General features: G+C 53.1%; 1 protein-coding gene across 5 annotated transcripts in view; it reads left to right on the top strand.

Annotated features, from left to right (window-relative positions):
* Positions 1–18,149, top strand: part of SIPA1L3 (signal induced proliferation associated 1 like 3) — a 216,704-nt gene that overhangs the window by 87,257 nt on the left and 111,298 nt on the right. For 4 of the 5 annotated variants that reach the window (XM_046680688.1, XM_046680687.1, XM_046680682.1 and 1 more), the window contains exon 2: positions 2,423–2,489. The exons of the other annotated variant lie outside the window; for it this stretch is intronic. The gene's annotated coding sequence lies outside the window, so the exon portion shown is untranslated. The remainder of the gene's footprint in view (positions 1–2,422; positions 2,490–18,149) is intronic. 5 annotated transcript variants of the gene reach the window in all.

Genomic DNA, 18,149 nt, shown 5'->3' with positions numbered 1-18,149 from the left:
GTGCAGATGAAAAGAAATTCAGGTCAGCCTTCTTAAGCTAAAAAGAAATGTTTGAACTCACGGCCTGGGACAGCCTATGCATAATGGCTTCAGGTATGGCTGGATCCAGGACCTCACATGAGGTTGCCAGGACCCTGTTTCCTTCCACCACCTGGCTCTGCATTCCTCTGTGTTGGTTTTATTGTCAAGTAGGCTCTGAGGCAGCTCCACATGTATAGCCCCAGGGGAACTAAACCGTCTCTTTCTCTGGAGTCTCAGCACATGTCCGGAGGCTGGTGTTTATGTGACCTGATCAGCCTGGCTTCTGTGCTAGGGCCACCCTGAGCCATCTCTGAGGCCAGGGGCAGGGAAAAGGGGAGGTGGCTTTATTGAGCAGGCCTGGATGTGTCACCAGCTCCCCCCTTCCCTGCCAACCTGTGGGTGGGGTCATCCCCACAGGAATTGCATGGGCTGAGGGGGAAAGGTGAGGTTCAGGCAGCTGCCCCAGAAGGGGAAATGGATGCAGGGGGCCCCGGATTGCCACTTCTCAGGACCCCTCCCCGGGCAGAGTTCACAAGGATCTGAATCTGCCCCAGGCCCCTGGTTGTTCCCTCCTCTGGGAACCTGCCCCACCTTTCTCCTGTCTCAGGTCTAGCTTGGGGTTCTTAATCTCGGGCCCATGGACCCTTGAAGGGTCCCTGGATGGAATTCAGAGGATCATGAAGTTGGCTGGGCATAAATTACATCTTTATTTTCTCTACCATCTAGCTGAAATTTAGCATTTCCTTTCCTGAACGGGGGCCACAAGCCACAATTGTATTAGCAATACCTGTGACATGTCGCCACCAGAAGTCAAAAAATATTTCCATAGCGTGTTACTGTTGTTGCAGAGATGGCAAAATATCATTTACACTCGTCTGTTTCTAAGTTACTGTAGTTATTGGACCCACCACTAAAGATCTTGTCATTTAAAGTGCTCATGAGGAAGCTCGAATATTACTGTCCTCAGGTGAGGTTTTGTTTTACGGATATCTTGATATCTGAATATAATTGGTTTCCTTCGTGGTCTTGTGTATCGCATTCTGTACGTTTAAAAACGTGGTTCTGAGAAGGAGTCCACACCTGACTGCAGCAGGCTGCCCGCAGGGGTCCCTGGCGTGAGGAAGGGTAGGAACCTTCTCTAGCTTCTCCGGGGACCTCTAGGGCAGGATGATTGGAGCTCTGCTGATTCCTGGACTCTGGGAAGTTATCTAGCTGCTTGATAGGGTTCCTTCCTGGGGCAGGCTTCCAGGAGGAGGTGGCTGCTGTTTGAACTCGGCCCTGGTGTTTGCGTAGCATCTGGGTGTTGCAGTGCTGAGGGGTGGGCTGGGTCGGCATTGCCAGCCTTCTCTGACCGCCACGGCCCTGTGGCCTGGCCCGGTGGTCAGGAGCCGGCTCTGGAGCCAGGCTGCCTGCGTTCAGCCCAGCTCCTTTTGACCAGCTGGGCAGCCTCAGCTAGTGGGTTCCTCCCCCACTCTGTGCCTCGGTTTCCTCATCTGTAACATGGACATAATAGTAGCATCTATTTCTTAGGGTCATCGGGAGAGTGAAATGAGTCAGTGCGTGTCCGCTAGGACAGAGCCCGGCACGTAGGCAGTGGGAGTCGTTATTTAATGGCCGTTCCGTATAGGAAGGTTCCAGGTTGTCCTCTCAGGTCCCATCCCCCTGACTTAGTGAGTGCTGGCCTAAACTGAGATGTGATGGTGAGCAGTACCGACAGTTCTTCTCAGCCTGGAGTCATTCAGTCATCCATGAATTATCCATTCGAGTGTGAACAACCATACTAAATATTCAAAGACTTAAATTAATAATATCAAGTTACAAGTCAGGACAAGTGCTATTTCTCTGCCACTCCTTTGCTCACAAGTGTCTAGAGGAAATGTCCTCATCGTGGCCTTCCATGGGCCCTGTCACCTCCCCACCCTTCTCTCCCACCACTCGCCCCTCCCTCCACCTACACAGTGCGCACCGCCTCCTGCTGAAATGCTCCGCACGCGTACTCCTGCCTCAGGTCCTTGGCACTGGCTGTTCCCATGGCCTGAAAGGCTCCTTCCCAGAGAGTGGCGCGGCTTGTGGTCTCCTGTACTCAGGCCTCTGTGCTCTCCTCTGGCCTCCTCTGACCGCTCGGAAGCAGGAGCCCCGTCACGCCTCCCTCTGCTTAGTTCCCATCCAGGCTCTCACCACTCTGCCTTACTACCGTGTACTGTGTCCCATCCCCTCCCCTGCTGGGATGTCTGCTCCCTGCGGACAGCCACTGTGTTGATCGCGGTGTCCCCTCGGTGCCTGGCGCAGAGCACGTGTTCGCCAGGATTTGTTGAGGGAGTGGCCTGGGGAGTGACAGACGGATCCTGCAGCAGGAAGGTCCAGTTGGCCAAGGCCTGACCTTGTTTGTCCCTCCCCACAGATGCGCCATCTTTGACGTCAGCTCTCCTGGGACCCTCGAGGAGCACTAGTGTGCAGGACGGACAAGGGTGAGTACAGAGTGGCTGCTTGTTTGTTTGCTTAAATTTTACAACTAGTGCACATAAGCCTCTTTATTATTTAAAAAAAAATTATCGAAAGAGCATCAAGGAAAAAAGGGAAATCTTCACTGTCCCTCCCGGTACCCACAAGTCTGACGTCCTCCCTCAGAGGTAGTGACGGCTGGGGGTCTCGGGGGTCTCCCGCCAGACCTCTTTGCACTTGTGAACATTCCCACTTATGCGTACACACACTGGTTGTTTGCTAGATAGAGAAGAAAGAAGCCTAAGGCAGCCTGTTTCCCACTGTCCCCAGCAGGTGTGTATCCTGGAGATTTCCATTCAGAGCATACATCAGTGTATCACACTTTTTTGATTCACTTTTTAAGATTTGCATAGAGTAACAGTCACTCTTCGCTGTGCCGTTCTTTGCATTTAGGCAAATGGGTGCATTGTCAGGATACGGAATGGCCCCGTCACCCCCATGGGGATGTGCTGTTGCTCTACAGGCTGGAAATACAGTGTGGGTATTTACACGCCATGAAAATGTGACATATGGTAAATACTCACCTGTAATGCAAAGATTTTGCATGTGGTACAATCATACTTTCTGGAGTTTTTGCTGGTGAACGTCCTCTTCCGTTTCTGGGGCATAGACTGAGAGGAGCCCCAGGGCGCGTGGCGTTCCGGCTCCTGAAGGAGGACGCCGACCTTTGTGGGCAGCATGTAACCAGGGTGCTTGGGACGGGGGCCGTCGTCTGACCCTCGAAGCAGCAAGAGACCCTAACAGTGTGGAGAGTGGGACAACAGAAGCTTCTGGCTCCCGGACGCTGGATGCAGGTAGCGATGTTGGCCACTTACAGGAACCAGCCCGTCGAGCTCTGGGAGCTGAGTGAATCTAGACGGTCACCTCCATCGGGTCTCTTCGCCTTCCTCCCTCCCGGCCTGAGGCTCTGCCCGGCTACCTGGAGCTTGGTGGTGGCACAGTCCCTAGGGGCCAGATTTCCATCAAAGTAAGCTTTTTAGCACAATTCTTTATTAACTTTTTTATGTTGAAGGAATTTTAGACTTATAAAAAAGTTGCGGAAATAGTCGAGAGAGAGACAGATCTGCCTGTCCCCGAGCATCGCCTAATGTTACCGTCTCATACGACTGTGAAACCGGGATGTTAGCACTCCCCCAGTACTGTGAACGAGCTTACAGACTTTTGTCGGCTTTCACTAGTTTTTCCCCGATGTCCTTTTCTGTTCCCCGATCCTGTCCAGGACCTGATACCACATTTAGTGGTCCTGTCTCCTTAGTCTCCCCGACTCTGTAACGGTTCCTCGGTCCTTCCTTGTCTTTTGTGACTGTGACACTTTGGAAGGAGACTGCTCTGTTATTGTGTAGAATGTCCCACTTTGGGTTTTCTAATGTTTTCTCCTGACTGTATTGAGGCTGTGCCTTGTTTGGCAGAACCCTACAGAGGTGAGGGGGCACCCCTCAGTGCCTCATACCAGGGGGTCCAGGATGTCCGTGTGTCTGTCACTGGTGATGTTAACCTGGATCGCTTGGTCAGGGTGCTGTCTGCTGGGTGCTTCTCCGCTGTAGAGTGACTCTGTTTCCCTCTGTGATGGATAGATCTCTCGGTGGAGGTTCTTTGAGACCGTGCTTGTTTCCCCTCAAACTTCTGCCCGCTGATTTTGGTGTGTTTTGGTGGGTGAATCCTGCCTGCCACAGTGATGACTGTGGTTTTTCCCTAATGGTGGTTTCTGTATGTCCCTCATTCCTTGTACATTTATTAACTGTCCACATAATTAATTCTGTAAGGATCACCTGTTCCTTCTCTCTCATTTATTTCAGTTTGTTCAGTTGTTAACGTATATCTATATGGCCTCATAGATAATCGTTTTAATCTAGCACATTCCTTTTTAGTGGGGTAAAAGGTCTCAAATTCTGAGTGAATTCCTAGTTTGCCTCTCAAACCACAGGAGAACCGAGATTTTCCCTGCAGTGGTACCAAGCGCGGCTTAGAGAGCTGGAAAGGGGGAAACAGGGCTTCATTTTGTTCTTGCATTTCTTTCTTTCCTTCACTCAACAAATGTGCGTTTGAGCGCCTACTGTTAGGCGCCGGGGATTCATGGATGAACAACGCAGAGAAATCCTTTCCCTGTGGGGACTGACGTCCTACGGGCGGATGGAAGCAGGCGGACGAGCGCGTGAACGTGGGAGAGGCTGTGGGGTACGGGCTGCAGATGCGTGAGGCGGGCGGGGGACTGATGGGAGAAACAGGGGGCCTTTCTCCACAAGGTGGTCTGGGAAGGCCTCTCCGAGGGGCCCTCGACCGAGGGGACAAGGCAGGTGCCCGACCCAGTTCTCCCACCGGCCAGTGGGAGATCCGAGAGAATTCTCTCACTTCTGGACAGGGTTTCAGGAACCGTGGCTGACGGGAAACGTGTCCCCTCTCTGCCCAAGTATTGCCAGATCTTCTGATATTTTTTCCCCAGTTGAAGGCAAAAATGAGGAATTCTTGCTAGTCCATTGAACCCAAATTACGTCACATCAGACAATTTTTAGTGGGAGGTGGATGAGTATATTTTGTTTGTTTTCATTGTATTATTGTTACCTTTGTAGCAAGAGATACCAATTTTTATTTTGATGGTGATGTAGATTTCTCTTCAGATATGTGTACGTGTGTATATCTGGGTTTAAAAGTGAGTTGACTTAAAGAAAACATGAATAAACAATTGTGCAGATGGGACACAGCTGCAGCTGGAAAGGAAGGGCGAGCACAGTGACTGAGGCCGATGACCATGGACGACATGTGCCCTGAGCCGTTGTGTGATGGTGGGTGCGTTAGCCAGGACTGCTTTCGGCTGCATGAGCCGACAGCCGGCTCACAGCAGCTTAAACAAACGAGAACTGATTTCTCTCCCGTAGCAGCAAACCTGGAAGTACTGGGCCGCTGATGTTGGGTTGGAGGCTGAGTGACGCCTGGCCTGGAGCCTCCTGGGTGTGCCTGGTCTTCCCTCACGGATGCAGGGTCGCTGCTGCAGACCGAGGAGGGGAGGGTCAGCTCCAGCAACACTGGGTTTCAGTTCTGGACCACTTAAACACTCCCAGCATCCCCCCAGAAGATTCCACTCATGTCTCAGTGGCCAGAAGCGTGTCACGTGGCCTCCTCCAGCTCCAGGAGGGTGGGAAATTTCATTTAGCTTTTCAGCCTCCTCTGAAGAGGAAGCCAGAGAAAAAGGGAGTTACGAGCGTTAGTCGGGTTAGCCAGCTGACAGCGTCTGACTCCACAGGGGAAGAAAAACAATAATAATTAACTTGAACGGGTGCTGACCCTGGGCCAGGCCTGCTGTGAGCACTCTGTGTGCATGATCTCACTCCATCCTGACCCCCGCCCCAGGCAGTCACTGCTGTGATCTCCCAGTGGTAATGACTTGGAAACTGAGGCACAGAGTGTTGAAGCCACTTGCCAAGGAGAGGAGCCAGGCTGGGGACATTTGCATCCTCTCTCCAGAACCCTCACTCTTGGCCGCTACCCTCACAAGAGGTCCGGGGTTCCCTGCTGCTAGCCCTGTGCCCTCGGTTTAAATCCTGCCACAGGGAGGCACAGGGCAGCATGTTTTGCTGTGGGGAAGTTTCAATCATTCGGAAGTCTCCTTGTGAATCACATCCGCCCAGTGTCGCTGCCTCTCACTGGGTCTGGTCCAGTCCTGGGGAGCGGCTCCAGCCACGTGTCTTCTTTGTGGCTTGCAGATGGCTGAGAAGACTTCTGGCCTTCCCTTTCCAAACAAATTGTACCTGTGCTTTTAATTATTGTTTCCAGAATGAGGCTTCCAGCCTTGTTTCCTTTCTTGGGGTTCTGCTGGTCCGTTCGACACACATGTAATCTGTGTGTCCTCGGTGCCCGTTCCTCTGGCATAGTGGTGTGGGTGGGACAGTCTCACAGCTGGGGGACTGCCCGCTCCTCATCCCACAAAGGAGCCAGGCCCTCAGACAGTCTCACCCAGCGTGGTCAGGGCTGGATGGGGGAAGTCCAGGTGACAGTGGGAGCCAGAGGAGGTGTCCAGCCCAGCCTGGGGGTCAGGGAGGGCTCTGGAAGCAGCTCTGGGCCTGGGAGGAGGAATGGAGGTTCACCACGGAGCAGTTTCCCCTTCTCCTCCACCCCCTTCTTGGTGGACTCCTCGCCGCAGCTCTCCCTTCTCAGTGTCCGCTCCCTTCCTCTGGAAAGTGAAGGACTTGCACTTGGCTTTCCATCCAGCCACTTTGAGTGGGCATGTCCGCTTCCCTGGTCCTGAGCTGGGCCCTGGCTGACGGGAGACCCTCCTGGAGAGAGAGTTTGGGGACAGCTCTGCAGGTGAACAGCCCAGAGTGATGGGTTCTCATAGCGGGAGGCCTCAGGGCTGTGGGGACTCCGCAGAGACGCTAACCCGGCCTCGGGGTTTCAGGGCGAGCTGCTTGAAGGAGAGAAAACCAAAGATTGGTTGACACAGTGGCCAAGTGCACAGGCTCCAGAGTCTAGCCAAGCTGGCTTCTAGTTCTCTCTTAGCCACTGACGAGCCCCGAGTGGGGAGCCCAGCCCTGGGAGCCGCTGTTTGCTCCCAAGGTTGTTTTGAGAATTAAAAGGTGATTATGAATCTCAAGTACTTAGGACGGTGCCTGGCAGAGTGGTCACGTCATGGAGGAGATGATGATGGCGGTGGTGGCGGTGATGGTGATGGCAACGGCTTACATCCGTTAGTCCTTGCTGCATGTCGCAGCGTAGGCGGCTTAGTCACCGGCCTGTGAGATCATCAGCGTTCGCTGCTGCTGTTATGATTATTTATTCACCAGATATGGGTGTGTACCTGTGCCCAGCCCCGGGCTAGTGTGTTGCCTGGATGTAGCCGGACCACGCTCTGGACACAGGGCTTGAACGGCTGAGACCTGGGCTGATCTTTCCTGGGAGAGGACAGGCATTGCCTTGGTGTGAGTTGGAAGCTCACAGCTGTCGGCCTCCAGTCCCCTTTCCGTCCCGTCCCCTTCAGCCCTGGCCTCCAGTGTGGGGGCTGCCCTTGACCTCCGTGGCCAGAACGCATGGATGCTCTGCTCAGCCCATCAGCCGAGGCCCAGATTAGACCTGACAGTGTGATTTATTCTCTGGGATGGAGCCGGGAGGGCAGCGCCCTAGTGGGTGATTCCGAGGGAAGGCTGTCAGCCCGAATTAGCCGAGCCCTTCATGCAGCCGTGCTGCTGCAGCTCCCCCCAGCTAATAGGGTTTTCTAGGGTGTCACTGGCTTCTGAGCGGCCTCCTCCTGTCCCCAGGGGCTGAGACTTGGCTGTGATCCCTAAGGAGCTGTGTTTGATGAGGACCCTCCGAGGCAGGCCCCGTCTGGAGGGGCCAGGGGGCTCTGGGTCCTTTCATCTCCCACGTTGGGAATTGAAAGTGGCGACTCTCCGGGAGTAGCTGTTCCGTCCCCCTCTCTCGTCCTGTCGCTGAGGTTCAGTATTGGTAACTAGAGGCCACTGCCTTGCTCCTCACCCCCGGGTCTGTGATCACAGTGATCTCTGCCCCCAGCTGCCTTCATGCATTCACAGGACTGCCGGTGACAGGCAAGATTCTGCGGCGGTGACGAGTTAACCCTGAAGTCCCAGAGGTGGGGACAAAACTAGTGTCAGTCTCCTACTCCAGACACAAGGCCGGTCGGGTGGGGACCTTACCTGTGTCTCACGGACCCGGGCTGACGGGGGCTCCCCTGTCTTGAAGCCTCATGACTGGAACACACAGCATCCAGGGTCACCACGGCAGGACAGCACGTGGATGCCACGGCCCAGGGCGACTCAGATCACTTCCACTCACACCTGGACCTCGGTGCATACACCTGCCCGACTGCAAGGGGCCAGAGATGTCGAGGGCACAGGTTGTTCCGTGAGCAGGAAACACCCCGGCCACAGTAGGCAAGTGTGGTGTTTATTAAACACCTACTGTGTGCCAGGCCTCCTGAGAGTTCTGGACACACAAACGGGCGCTCAGAGTTCAGTGGAGGAAACAGAATCTAAGTAAGTGGTTACTGGTAAGTGATTGCCCTGCACTAGGTGCCCTGATGGAGGAGCCTGGAGAGCATGTCCGAGGGGGCTGCACGTTCGGGAGGCCAGGAGATGTCTGTCGTAAGGACTGATGTTTGAGAGGAGGCCTGATGGGGGAGTCGATCGTAATGGAACCAGGAGGAATGTTCCTGGTGGAGGGAACAGCATCTGCAGAGTTCGTCTTACTTTTTTTTTTTTTTTTTTTTTTTGCTGAGGAAGATTTGCCCCGAGCTAATAACATCTGTTGCTAATCTTCCTCTTTTTGTATGTGAGCTGCCAGCACAGCATGGCCACTGACAGATGAATGGTGTAGGTCCGCGCCCAGGAACCGAACCCCGGGCACCAAAGCAGAGCATGCCAAACTTAACCACTGGGCCATCAGGGCTGGCTCTGAGTCCTCCTCTTTAGCAGGCAGTGTTTCAGGTACGAGGGAACAGCTGTGAACAAGACACACAAATACCCTGCTCTCGTGGAGCTGGTGTTCTGGAAGAGGAGACAGGCGATAGACCAGAAAAGCAAATAAATAAGACAATTTTACCTGGTGAAACAACTTACGCCCAAAAAATAGGACAATTTAATGGAGAGCATGTAGTTTAGATACTTTTGGGTGCAAATCACAGAAATCCCCATTTGCGCTGGCTTGAGCTGTGAGGAAATGTGTGGGCTCCCCCACTCCAAGTCCCAGGGTTCTCAGGGCTGCCTCCCGGGCTGGGGATATGGCAGCTCAACAGGGGCCTCAGGGACCTGGGGGTGTCTGTCCTCGCTCTGCCATCGCTGCTATTGCCTTCCCCTTAAGATTTCTCTGAGAGGGCCCGGCCCGGTGGCGCAGCAGTTAAGTTCGCACGTTCCGCTTCTCGGTGGCCCGGAGATCGCCGGTTCAGATCCCGGGTGCGGACATGGCACCGCTTAGCAAAAGCCATGCTGTGGTAGGCGTCCCACGTATAAAGTAGAGGAAGATGGGCACGGATGTTAGCTCAGGGCCAGTCTTCCCCAGCAAAAAGAGGAGGATTGGCAGCAGATGTTAGCTCAGGGCTAATCTTTCTCAAAAAAAAAAAAAAAAAAAGATTTCTCTGAGAGATCGTGCAGGAAGGAAACCTGCTTTGACAGTGGAACCTTTTTATTTCCTAAAAGACACTTAGTAACATGTTCTGCAGAAATGTTTGAAGAATTTTGCTTTAATGATGATTCTGATCTTGACTGCACAATCGAGTCACCTGGGAGCTTTAAGAACCCCCGGCCTGGGCCCCACCCCACCCCGGTCAATTAGAATAAGTGAGCGTAGGACCCACGTGGATGGTTTTTCTAAAGCTCACCAGATGTTTCCAGGGTGCAGCCGGGGATGAGGACTGTTGCTCTCTGTGTCCTGGGATGAGCTTAACCTTGTGAAGCCGTATTGCTCATTTGCATGTCTGATTATCAAAGTAATGCCTGTTGTTGAAAAAAAGAAACCCAAGGGCCCAGAATCAGCCAAGAGAATCACTTTTTCAAGCTGATGTGTTCCTTCCGGTTTTTTAAAAAATACTTGTACTAAAAAAAAATACCAGGTTTTATCCCAAAACAAGGTGATTCCCCATCTTTCCAAAGAGAAGATTAAAAAAAGTTTTGGGGCCCCCTTGAAATCTTTGGGGATACAGATGACATAACCAGCCGCCTATTTATGTTTTTTAATTTATTTGTGACTCATTTAGAATCATGGTACCAAAAGTCATGGGCATCGTCATCATCCTTAGAGTCACTTTCTGGGTTATCTGCACACGCTTCCAGATTATGTCGTCTCCACATCCGTCTGAAGTGTGTGTGATGCGGCCCTTCCTGAATCTGTTTGTTATGTTGTTATGGGAAACTGCATCCAAATAGTCACGTCATTAGACAGTTTTTAAAAAATTCCCCTTTTAGTTGTATATTGGTGACCTCTAAAGTGTAGCCACTAACTTACTGTGTTACATTAAAAAAAAACCTGATTTTTTTGTTTTAAGGACAGTTACTGAAAATGGGTAAATGAATAAATGTGAGCATGTGAAAGTGGTTACGTAAGCTCTTGTTTTTGAGTCAATCAGACGAATCCTTCCAATGGGAATAATAAATGAGAGTTTAGGAAAATTAAATTTATCGCACCCAGTGGCACTTGGTTCGTGACAGTTTTCAAGATTACCTTACAACTGTTTGACTGCCTTTTTTTCAGTTTCCAAATTTCTAGTTTAAGTGTCTTTCTATAAATAGTGAGACTTTTACATCAAGCATTCGGTTTAAATTAGGTGGATGTTGTTGACAATCATTTGTCTCTATCTTGCTTTTTAACATTTCAAAGGCCTGTTTAAGTGACTTATGACACTTGGAATCGAGGTCAACCCTCCGGAATGGTGACACGCAATTTAAGTCTCTAGATGCTAATGTGTCTTTCCCAGACATCACTTTGTTCAAAGTAAAATAATATGAAAACTCGGAAAGACAGCTGTTATTTCTGAGGATGATTTTGGGGGGGAAATCTTGCTTATATTTGGATAGATCTTGTATTCAAAATAAATTAATTAGGTTAAACACACCATTAGCTCAGTGGTATTTGACCTTCCTGCCCTGAGTGATAACTAGTTGGAGAGCCTGAGTTCTCTGGCTTTCCCAGCTTAATCTCATTCATTCATTCATTCATTCATTTGGCACTGATTAATTTCCTGTCAGCTATCCTAAGAGCTGGTATAGAGGACAGTTGTAGAAATGGCCTGTGCTGGTGTGCCAGCTCTCACCCTTCTACTTGTGCAAGTGTGGCCAAGGCACTTAACCTTCCTGTGCCTCAGTTTCCCCATCTGCCAACTAGTCGTAGTAATACTGCCTACCTCATAAAGTGGTTGTGGGGGTTCAGGGCTTTAATACCGATCCACAGTCCCAGATGGACGGTGATCCAAACTGACGGGTCATCACTGCTGCAGGATACCGATGTGGCGGGTGCTCCCCCAGACCCTGGGGGGGGCGGGCGGGCAAGCTCTCTGTTGCCTTTCTAAAACCCACATTGTCCAGAACTCCAAAACACGTCTGGCCTAAGAGGTTTGGAAAACTATCTTGTGCAGCTGTATATATAAAGCAGCTCGCATAGTGCCCAGCACGTAATAAATGCGGTGTAGATGCTAACCATTTATCATTATTACTGTTATTATTATTATTTCAAGGGCGTACCTCACCTTCCTTAATCATCGTCCTGCAAATGCAGATGCTAACCACAGTGAGATGCCACCCCACACCCACCTCAGCGGCTGAAATAAAAGACGAGGTGGGGAGGAGGGCAGGGAATTGCACGTGAGGCCTCGTGGGCACCAAGGCTCTTTCCTAAGTGCGTAGAGGGAGGGCTCTGAGCAGGGGAGGGATGTGACCTGGCTCACGGTAGCAGAGGCCCTCCAGCTGTGCGTGGGAGCAGGGGTGGGCGCCTGGAAGTCGAGGGGGAGCTCCTGCCGTGTCCAGGGTCCAGGCAGGAGGCAGTGAGGTCGGGGGAGAAGTAGGTGGACCCTAATCATGTTTTGAAGGTGGAGCTGACAGTAGGTGTGAACGGACCGGATGTGGGGGTGAGAGAGAGGAGTGGAGGACGGCACCAGGGTTTTGGCCTGAACTCCAGGCGAATGTGAAGGTGTTGACTCAAGGACCCCAGAGTGGAGGTTTGCAAGGAGGAGGCGCAGGTGGTGTGGAGGATCAGGAATAGGGCCGTGGGTCAGTTCACTGTAAGATGACGTTTTAGGCACTGCGTGAGCTGCCTCCAAGACAGTTGGCTCTTCAGGTCTGAGCTGAGAGAGAGGTCAAGGCTGGAGAAGGAGGTGCAGAGTCCTCGGCAAGGAGATGGTGTTTGAAGCCAGGGCAGATGAGGTCCCCAGGGAGGGGTGCTGATGGAGAAGAGAAGAGCTGTCCAGAGCCACTCGAGGAATGAGCAGGGGAGGCTGCAAGGGGTGCCGGAGGAGGAGGAGAGTGTGGGGCCCCTGAGGCCAGGTGGGCAAGGAGGGAGGTGAGGGCCCAGAGATGACGGCTGGGTCAGGCGAGGGGAGGGACGCACGGCCAATGGGATCGGGCTCAAGAGAGACAGGGTTTTTTTTTTTTAAGAGTGGTTTTAGGTTTACAGGAAATTAATCATCGGGTACAGGGAGTTCCCACAAACTCCCCCTCTCCCCAGCACACACTTTCCCCCATTATTTACATCTCCTGTTAGTGTGGTCCATATGTCACAGCTGATGAGCCAAACTGATACATTGTTATTAACTGAAGTCTGTAGTTTACAGTAGGGTTCAAGCGCTGTCCTACATGCTGTGGGTTTTGACAAATGTCTGACATGTATCCACCATTACAGTATCACACAGAATAGCTTCCCGGCCCAGAAGCTCCCCTGGGCTCCACCTATTTGTTCCTCCCTCCCTGCCTCCCCCTGACAACCTCTCCTCTTTCTACTGAAGAGGGATGGGGCCTTTGGGTTCATCTCCCTGATAAGCAGACGTGAGCTGTGTGAAAGTGATGTGTCTCTGGTGCTCAGGCTATGCCTGACACATAGTAGCTGTGCAATAAAAATTTGGGACCGGCCCAGTGACATGGTGGTTAAGTTCGTGCGCTCTGCTTCAGTGGCCCAGGGTTCATGGGTTTTGCATCCCAGGTGCACACCTACACGCTGCTCGTCAAGCCATGCTGTGGTGGCATCCCACATACGAAATAGAGGAAGATGGGCACAGATGTCAGCTCAGCGACAATCTTCCTCAGCCCCCCCCCCCCAATGTATTAAGTTAATGTCACCCTGGATTGGGGAGGGGTTAGACTGGAAGGGGCCCTTGGAATCGCAGGCTGTCCCTCTAAAGTGTGGCAAAAATGTGTCATATGGACCTCGGTTTCTCCCGTCAGGTTAGGGGAAGAAGAAATCAGAAATATAACCCAGACATCTGGATGACCCCCAAGCTGACCATTCTCTGAGTGCCTGTGGGCAGGACTCACGTGGCTTCCCCATCTGTGAAATGGATAATAACAGTGCTGACCTCATGGAGCTGTTGGGAGGAGTCGGTGAGATAAGTCTGCGAAAGCCCGTAGGTGTTTAATAAATGTGGGCTGTTGTTCACAATAATAATATTATTACCATTATTCTGACTTCATGACACTCCCAATCTCATGGGGGAGATAAATATCAGATAATCGCTCAAATAGCCACGTAATTTAACTGGTAATTAAACTCTAAAGAAAAAGCCCAGAGCACCTTGAGAGAGGATGCCCGGCTGGGGGCGGGGGTCTCACTCGAGGCTGGAGTAGGGTGGGCAGGGTGTGAGAAGGCGTTCCTGAAGAAGTGCCCCGCAAGCCTAGACTGGAAGGGTGGATAGGAGCCTGCGCAGGGGTGGGCTGGGGGTGAGCGAACGGCCTGGTGGAGGGACAGAGGCCGCTGCCCTGAGCGGGGTGAGGGGGCTGACGGGCAGCAGGCTGGCCGCTCTGGTCTGGCGAGCCATCGCTCGAGATGGGGACTGTCTTCCCAGGGCCCTGGGCGCCACGGCAGGGTTTTCAGGACAATAGTGATGTTCTTTGGTTTGGCTTGCACTTTCAAGGCTTGGCTTCCTGACTCCCTCGCTCCCCCAGGACAGGACCATTTGTCCCAGGGTCAGGGTCAGAGACTCCAGCCCATCCCGCCGTGTGGCCCCGTGAAGTGCTGTGCTGTCATCTGGCTGCTCAGCCTGCAGGGTTGAGAGGAGGAGCTTTCTATGAGGAGAAGGTGCCCTGGTTCCAGACTCATCCATCCTTAGGAAAGAGGCAGCTTGCCCCTCTGCCCCAGGCCACCGGGAGGCTGCAAAGCAGGTCACAGCAGCGTCGTCTCTTCCTGATACAGGAGGCTCAGGGCCTCGCTGACTCACCATCACTTCCTCCCAGAGAAGGACCCCAGCCCGCGCCCCGCAAAGATGGCCTCGTTTCCTCCAGCCTGGAGCTGCCCACAGCCCCCACCCCTTCTCCGCTTCCCTGTTTTGCAAGATGCCATCCCATGTGCTACTCTCGCTTCCCTCTTCTAGGCCAGGCCCTGGAGAGAGGCGGCCCGATGAGGAGGGGAGTTTCCAGGTCACCTTGGTCTCTGCAGCACCGCACAGGAAGTGCCTGTTTGGTGGGAGGCCCGTGCCCAGCCCCTCCGAGAGGGCCCAGCTGAGTCCGCCAGCCCCACTCTGGCCTGGGAATGGCGTCAGCCTCCCGTGCGCCACGTGGGTCTGAGCATCTCCTCTGATCCTGTGCCCTGGCAGCTCTGCCGGAGTCACCTCTGCCAGTGGCTGGGTGAGTGGGGGGCCTTGCCGTGCCCACGGCTGTCCACTCCCAGAGCAAGGTGGGCTCTGACCCCGCGGGGAGGGGCCCTCCCGTCGGTGCACTCGGGTGCATCGTGTCTCGGAAAAGCCACTTTGAACTGTGGCTTCTTAACAGTGCCGCCCAGGTGGCTGATGGGCTCTTAGAGCCACTCTTAGCTAGATGGCTCCCCCGTCCAGGCCTGGTCCTTGCAACTCACTTAACCCTCCCAACAACCCTCTGCGGTAGGTACTATCCAGTTTCACAGACGAGGAAACTGAGGCACAGATAAATCAGGTCACTTGCCTGAGCCACACAGCTAGGAAGTGGTGGAGCGAGGATTCAAACCCACACTGCCGGCTTCACAATCACTGCGCCACGCCTCCTGCCCACCCGCTCCTCCCACACGCGAGCACACACTTCTTATCATATCACCGTGTTTGTTTTCTCCTCAACACTTACCATGATCAGTTTGTTGACTTGTGTGTTGCTGTGTACGCCCTTCAGTATGAAAGCTCCTATTTGGTAATGCGAATTATGAGTCTTTTGTTGCTGTAAACCCAGCGTCTAGAACAGTGCTTGGCACACAGGCTGGGCATTCATAAATACCTGTTGGATGAATGAACACAAGTTGCCAGTGACAAGATGTGGAGAAGCTGGTCTTAGACGTTGCTGGTGGGAATGTCAAGTGGTACAGCCACTCTGGAAAACCGATGGGCAGTTTCTTAAAACGAAATGACCAACTGTCATATGACCCAGCCACTGCGCCCTCGCGTATTGATCCCAGAGAAATAAAACTTATGTCTACACAAACACCTGTACACAGTTGTTCACAGCAGCCGTATTCATAAGAGCCCCAAACTGGAAACGGCCTGGATATCCTTTAGCAGGTGAACGGTTAAAACGAACCCTGGTACGTCCAGACCGCGGAATACTGCTCAGCAATAAAGGGGACAGACCATTGATACACATGCCAATGTGGATGCGTCCAGGGAAACTGCCCTGAGTGGAAAAAGCCAATGCCGGGGGTCACACACAGGATGATTCCATCTCTCTCACATTTGCTTATTGGCAAAACTGTACAAGTGGGGAGAGGTTGGTGGCCATCAGGGGTTCGGGATGGGGGGGGTCACAGGATGGTAGGTGCTTCTAAAAGGTGACATGAGGGATCTTTGTGGTAACAATTGTTCAGATCTAGATTGTGATGGTGGATACACGTGTACGTGTGATGACATTGTTTAGAACTGAATACACACACACAGATGAGTGCAGGAAGTCTAATAAAATCAGTTGATTGTGTCAACATCAGTATCCTGGTTATGATGTTATACTATAGTTTTGCAAAATGTTGCCATTTTCCAGACTGGGTGAAGGGTAGATGGTATCTTTCTGTGTTAGATCTTACAAGTGCGTGTGATCTACAGTTAGCTCAAAAAAGGTTGCCAGTGAGACTAGAGGACTCCGAAGGGGGCGTGGAGGGTGGCGCTGGGGGGATGGGTGGGGGGAGCACATGGCTTCCTAGGCCCCGGGGAGGAATTGACCCCGAGCTCAGGCAGGGGAGGACCCTGGCCAGATCCGCGCTTTTAAGTGGTAACGCTGGCCGTGCACGGAGAGACTGGTGAGGAGACTGGGGCGGAGAGTCTGGGGAGAGAGCTCCACTGGGGGACCGGAACGCGGAGAACAGTGAGCCAGCTGGAGAGCCCCGCCTCCGCAGGCGAGGGCCGGGGGTGACTCCGGATCCTGACTTACCTGTCCTACCCCCTGTCTGGCCGCACAGTTGGGAGGGCTGGAAAGGGGCTCTGTGCAAGGATGGCGCCTGGCTCGGGCCTCATCGACCGTGTGGAAGGAAATAGCTTTATAATCACCCGTGGGCCACCACAAGGCCCCGACATGCCTGCCGGTGGGACCCGTCCCTGAGATCGGGAGCTGGGGCTGGGGAGGAACAGGGCAAGCCCTGTGGCTTGTTTGGGGTGTGGGTTACACAGTGTAGACGTGTCAGAATTCCTCAAACTGTATGCTCAAAACAGGTGCAGTTGACTGTATGTAATTGTACTTCGTAATTGGGTAGATATACACCATCAAATCCTAATGATAATAAAATAGCTCATGTTATGGCGCCTTTGCTCTGTGCCAGGCTCTGTGCTCAGCACTTCACACGTGTTCATTCATTTTATCTGCACAGCACTTCTGTGAGGTGGCTGCTTCTGCTCATATTTGATGGCTGAGGCAGCTCAAGTGACGTCACTCGTCCAGGGTCACAGGCTACCCCAGGGCTGAGCAGCAGTTGGCACCAGGGCTGTCCGGCTCCAGAGTGCGGTTCCTTTAACTCCGTCGTCTCCCTCGGGCCTTTCCCGGGCTGCTGGTGGAGTGGAGACTCGCCCGTGGTAGCCGGGAGCTCTCCTCGCTCAGGTCCTCGGGCCTGTGCCACTTCAGAGAGCCCAGCTGCGGTCAGATAGGGTGGCCCACATCCCGGAGTCTGGCCTCCGACTCAGGAACAGAGCCGCTGCAGGCGAGCCGGGCCGCTTTCTTGTCCAGTCTCATCCTCTGCTAGAGCGAGCTGGGGCCTTCCCCCTGCTGCCATCAGAAGCAGCAGAACACAGGAGCTGCCTGCAGCTCGGCTCTTGTGAAGAAAGAAGTAACGCGCTGCCCAAGGGTTTCTGAGCCCCGTGCACAGAGGACAGCGCTGCCGACCGCTGCTGTGGCATCTCGCGTGGTGCTGTCTGCACGGCAGGGGACTTGCCACTTGAGACTTGGGGACGCTCTCCGTACGTGAGATGCATCATCCCTCCCTGTGCGTGCCTCTGATCTCCCATTTCCCTTGCTTTTTGTTGTGGTTGTTAATGCTGTCGAGTCAGTTCTCACTCCCAGCACCCTGTGCACAGCAGAGCAGAACCTGCCCGCTCTCTTTGCGCCGTCCAGCACTCTATCAGACAATGCTCCGCTGCTACTCAGAGGGTTTTCATGGCCAGTTTTTTTGCAAGTGGGCGCCCAGGTCCTTCTTTCTGCTGTGTCTTAGTCTGGAAGCTCCACTGAAACCTGTCCACCATGGGTGGCCCTGCTGGCATTTGAAATCCTGGTGGCACAGCTTTCAGCGTCCCAGCAGCACGCAGCCGCACACTGTGACAGCTGACAGACAGGTCGTGCGGTTCCCTGACCTGGAAATGAGCCTGGGCCAAAGCGCCGAATCCCTTGTTTAACAGTCAAAAAATGACTGCCCAGTGTGTGGGTCTCAGGATGCTTTTCGTCGCAAGTAACAAAAACCCTGGTATTATCTAGCCAAATGGTAAAAACATTTAATATGTCTAGGAAGTCTGGAAGTAGGTGGATGTCAGGTGGGGTAGGATCAGCAGCTCAAAT

Source organism: Equus quagga, chromosome 13, assembly GCF_021613505.1.
Source record: "Equus quagga isolate Etosha38 chromosome 13, UCLA_HA_Equagga_1.0, whole genome shotgun sequence".
NCBI lineage: Eukaryota > Metazoa > Chordata > Mammalia > Perissodactyla > Equidae > Equus > Equus quagga.
Note: the sequence above shows the minus strand (reverse complement) of the source record. Positions and strands in the feature narration are given on the sequence as shown.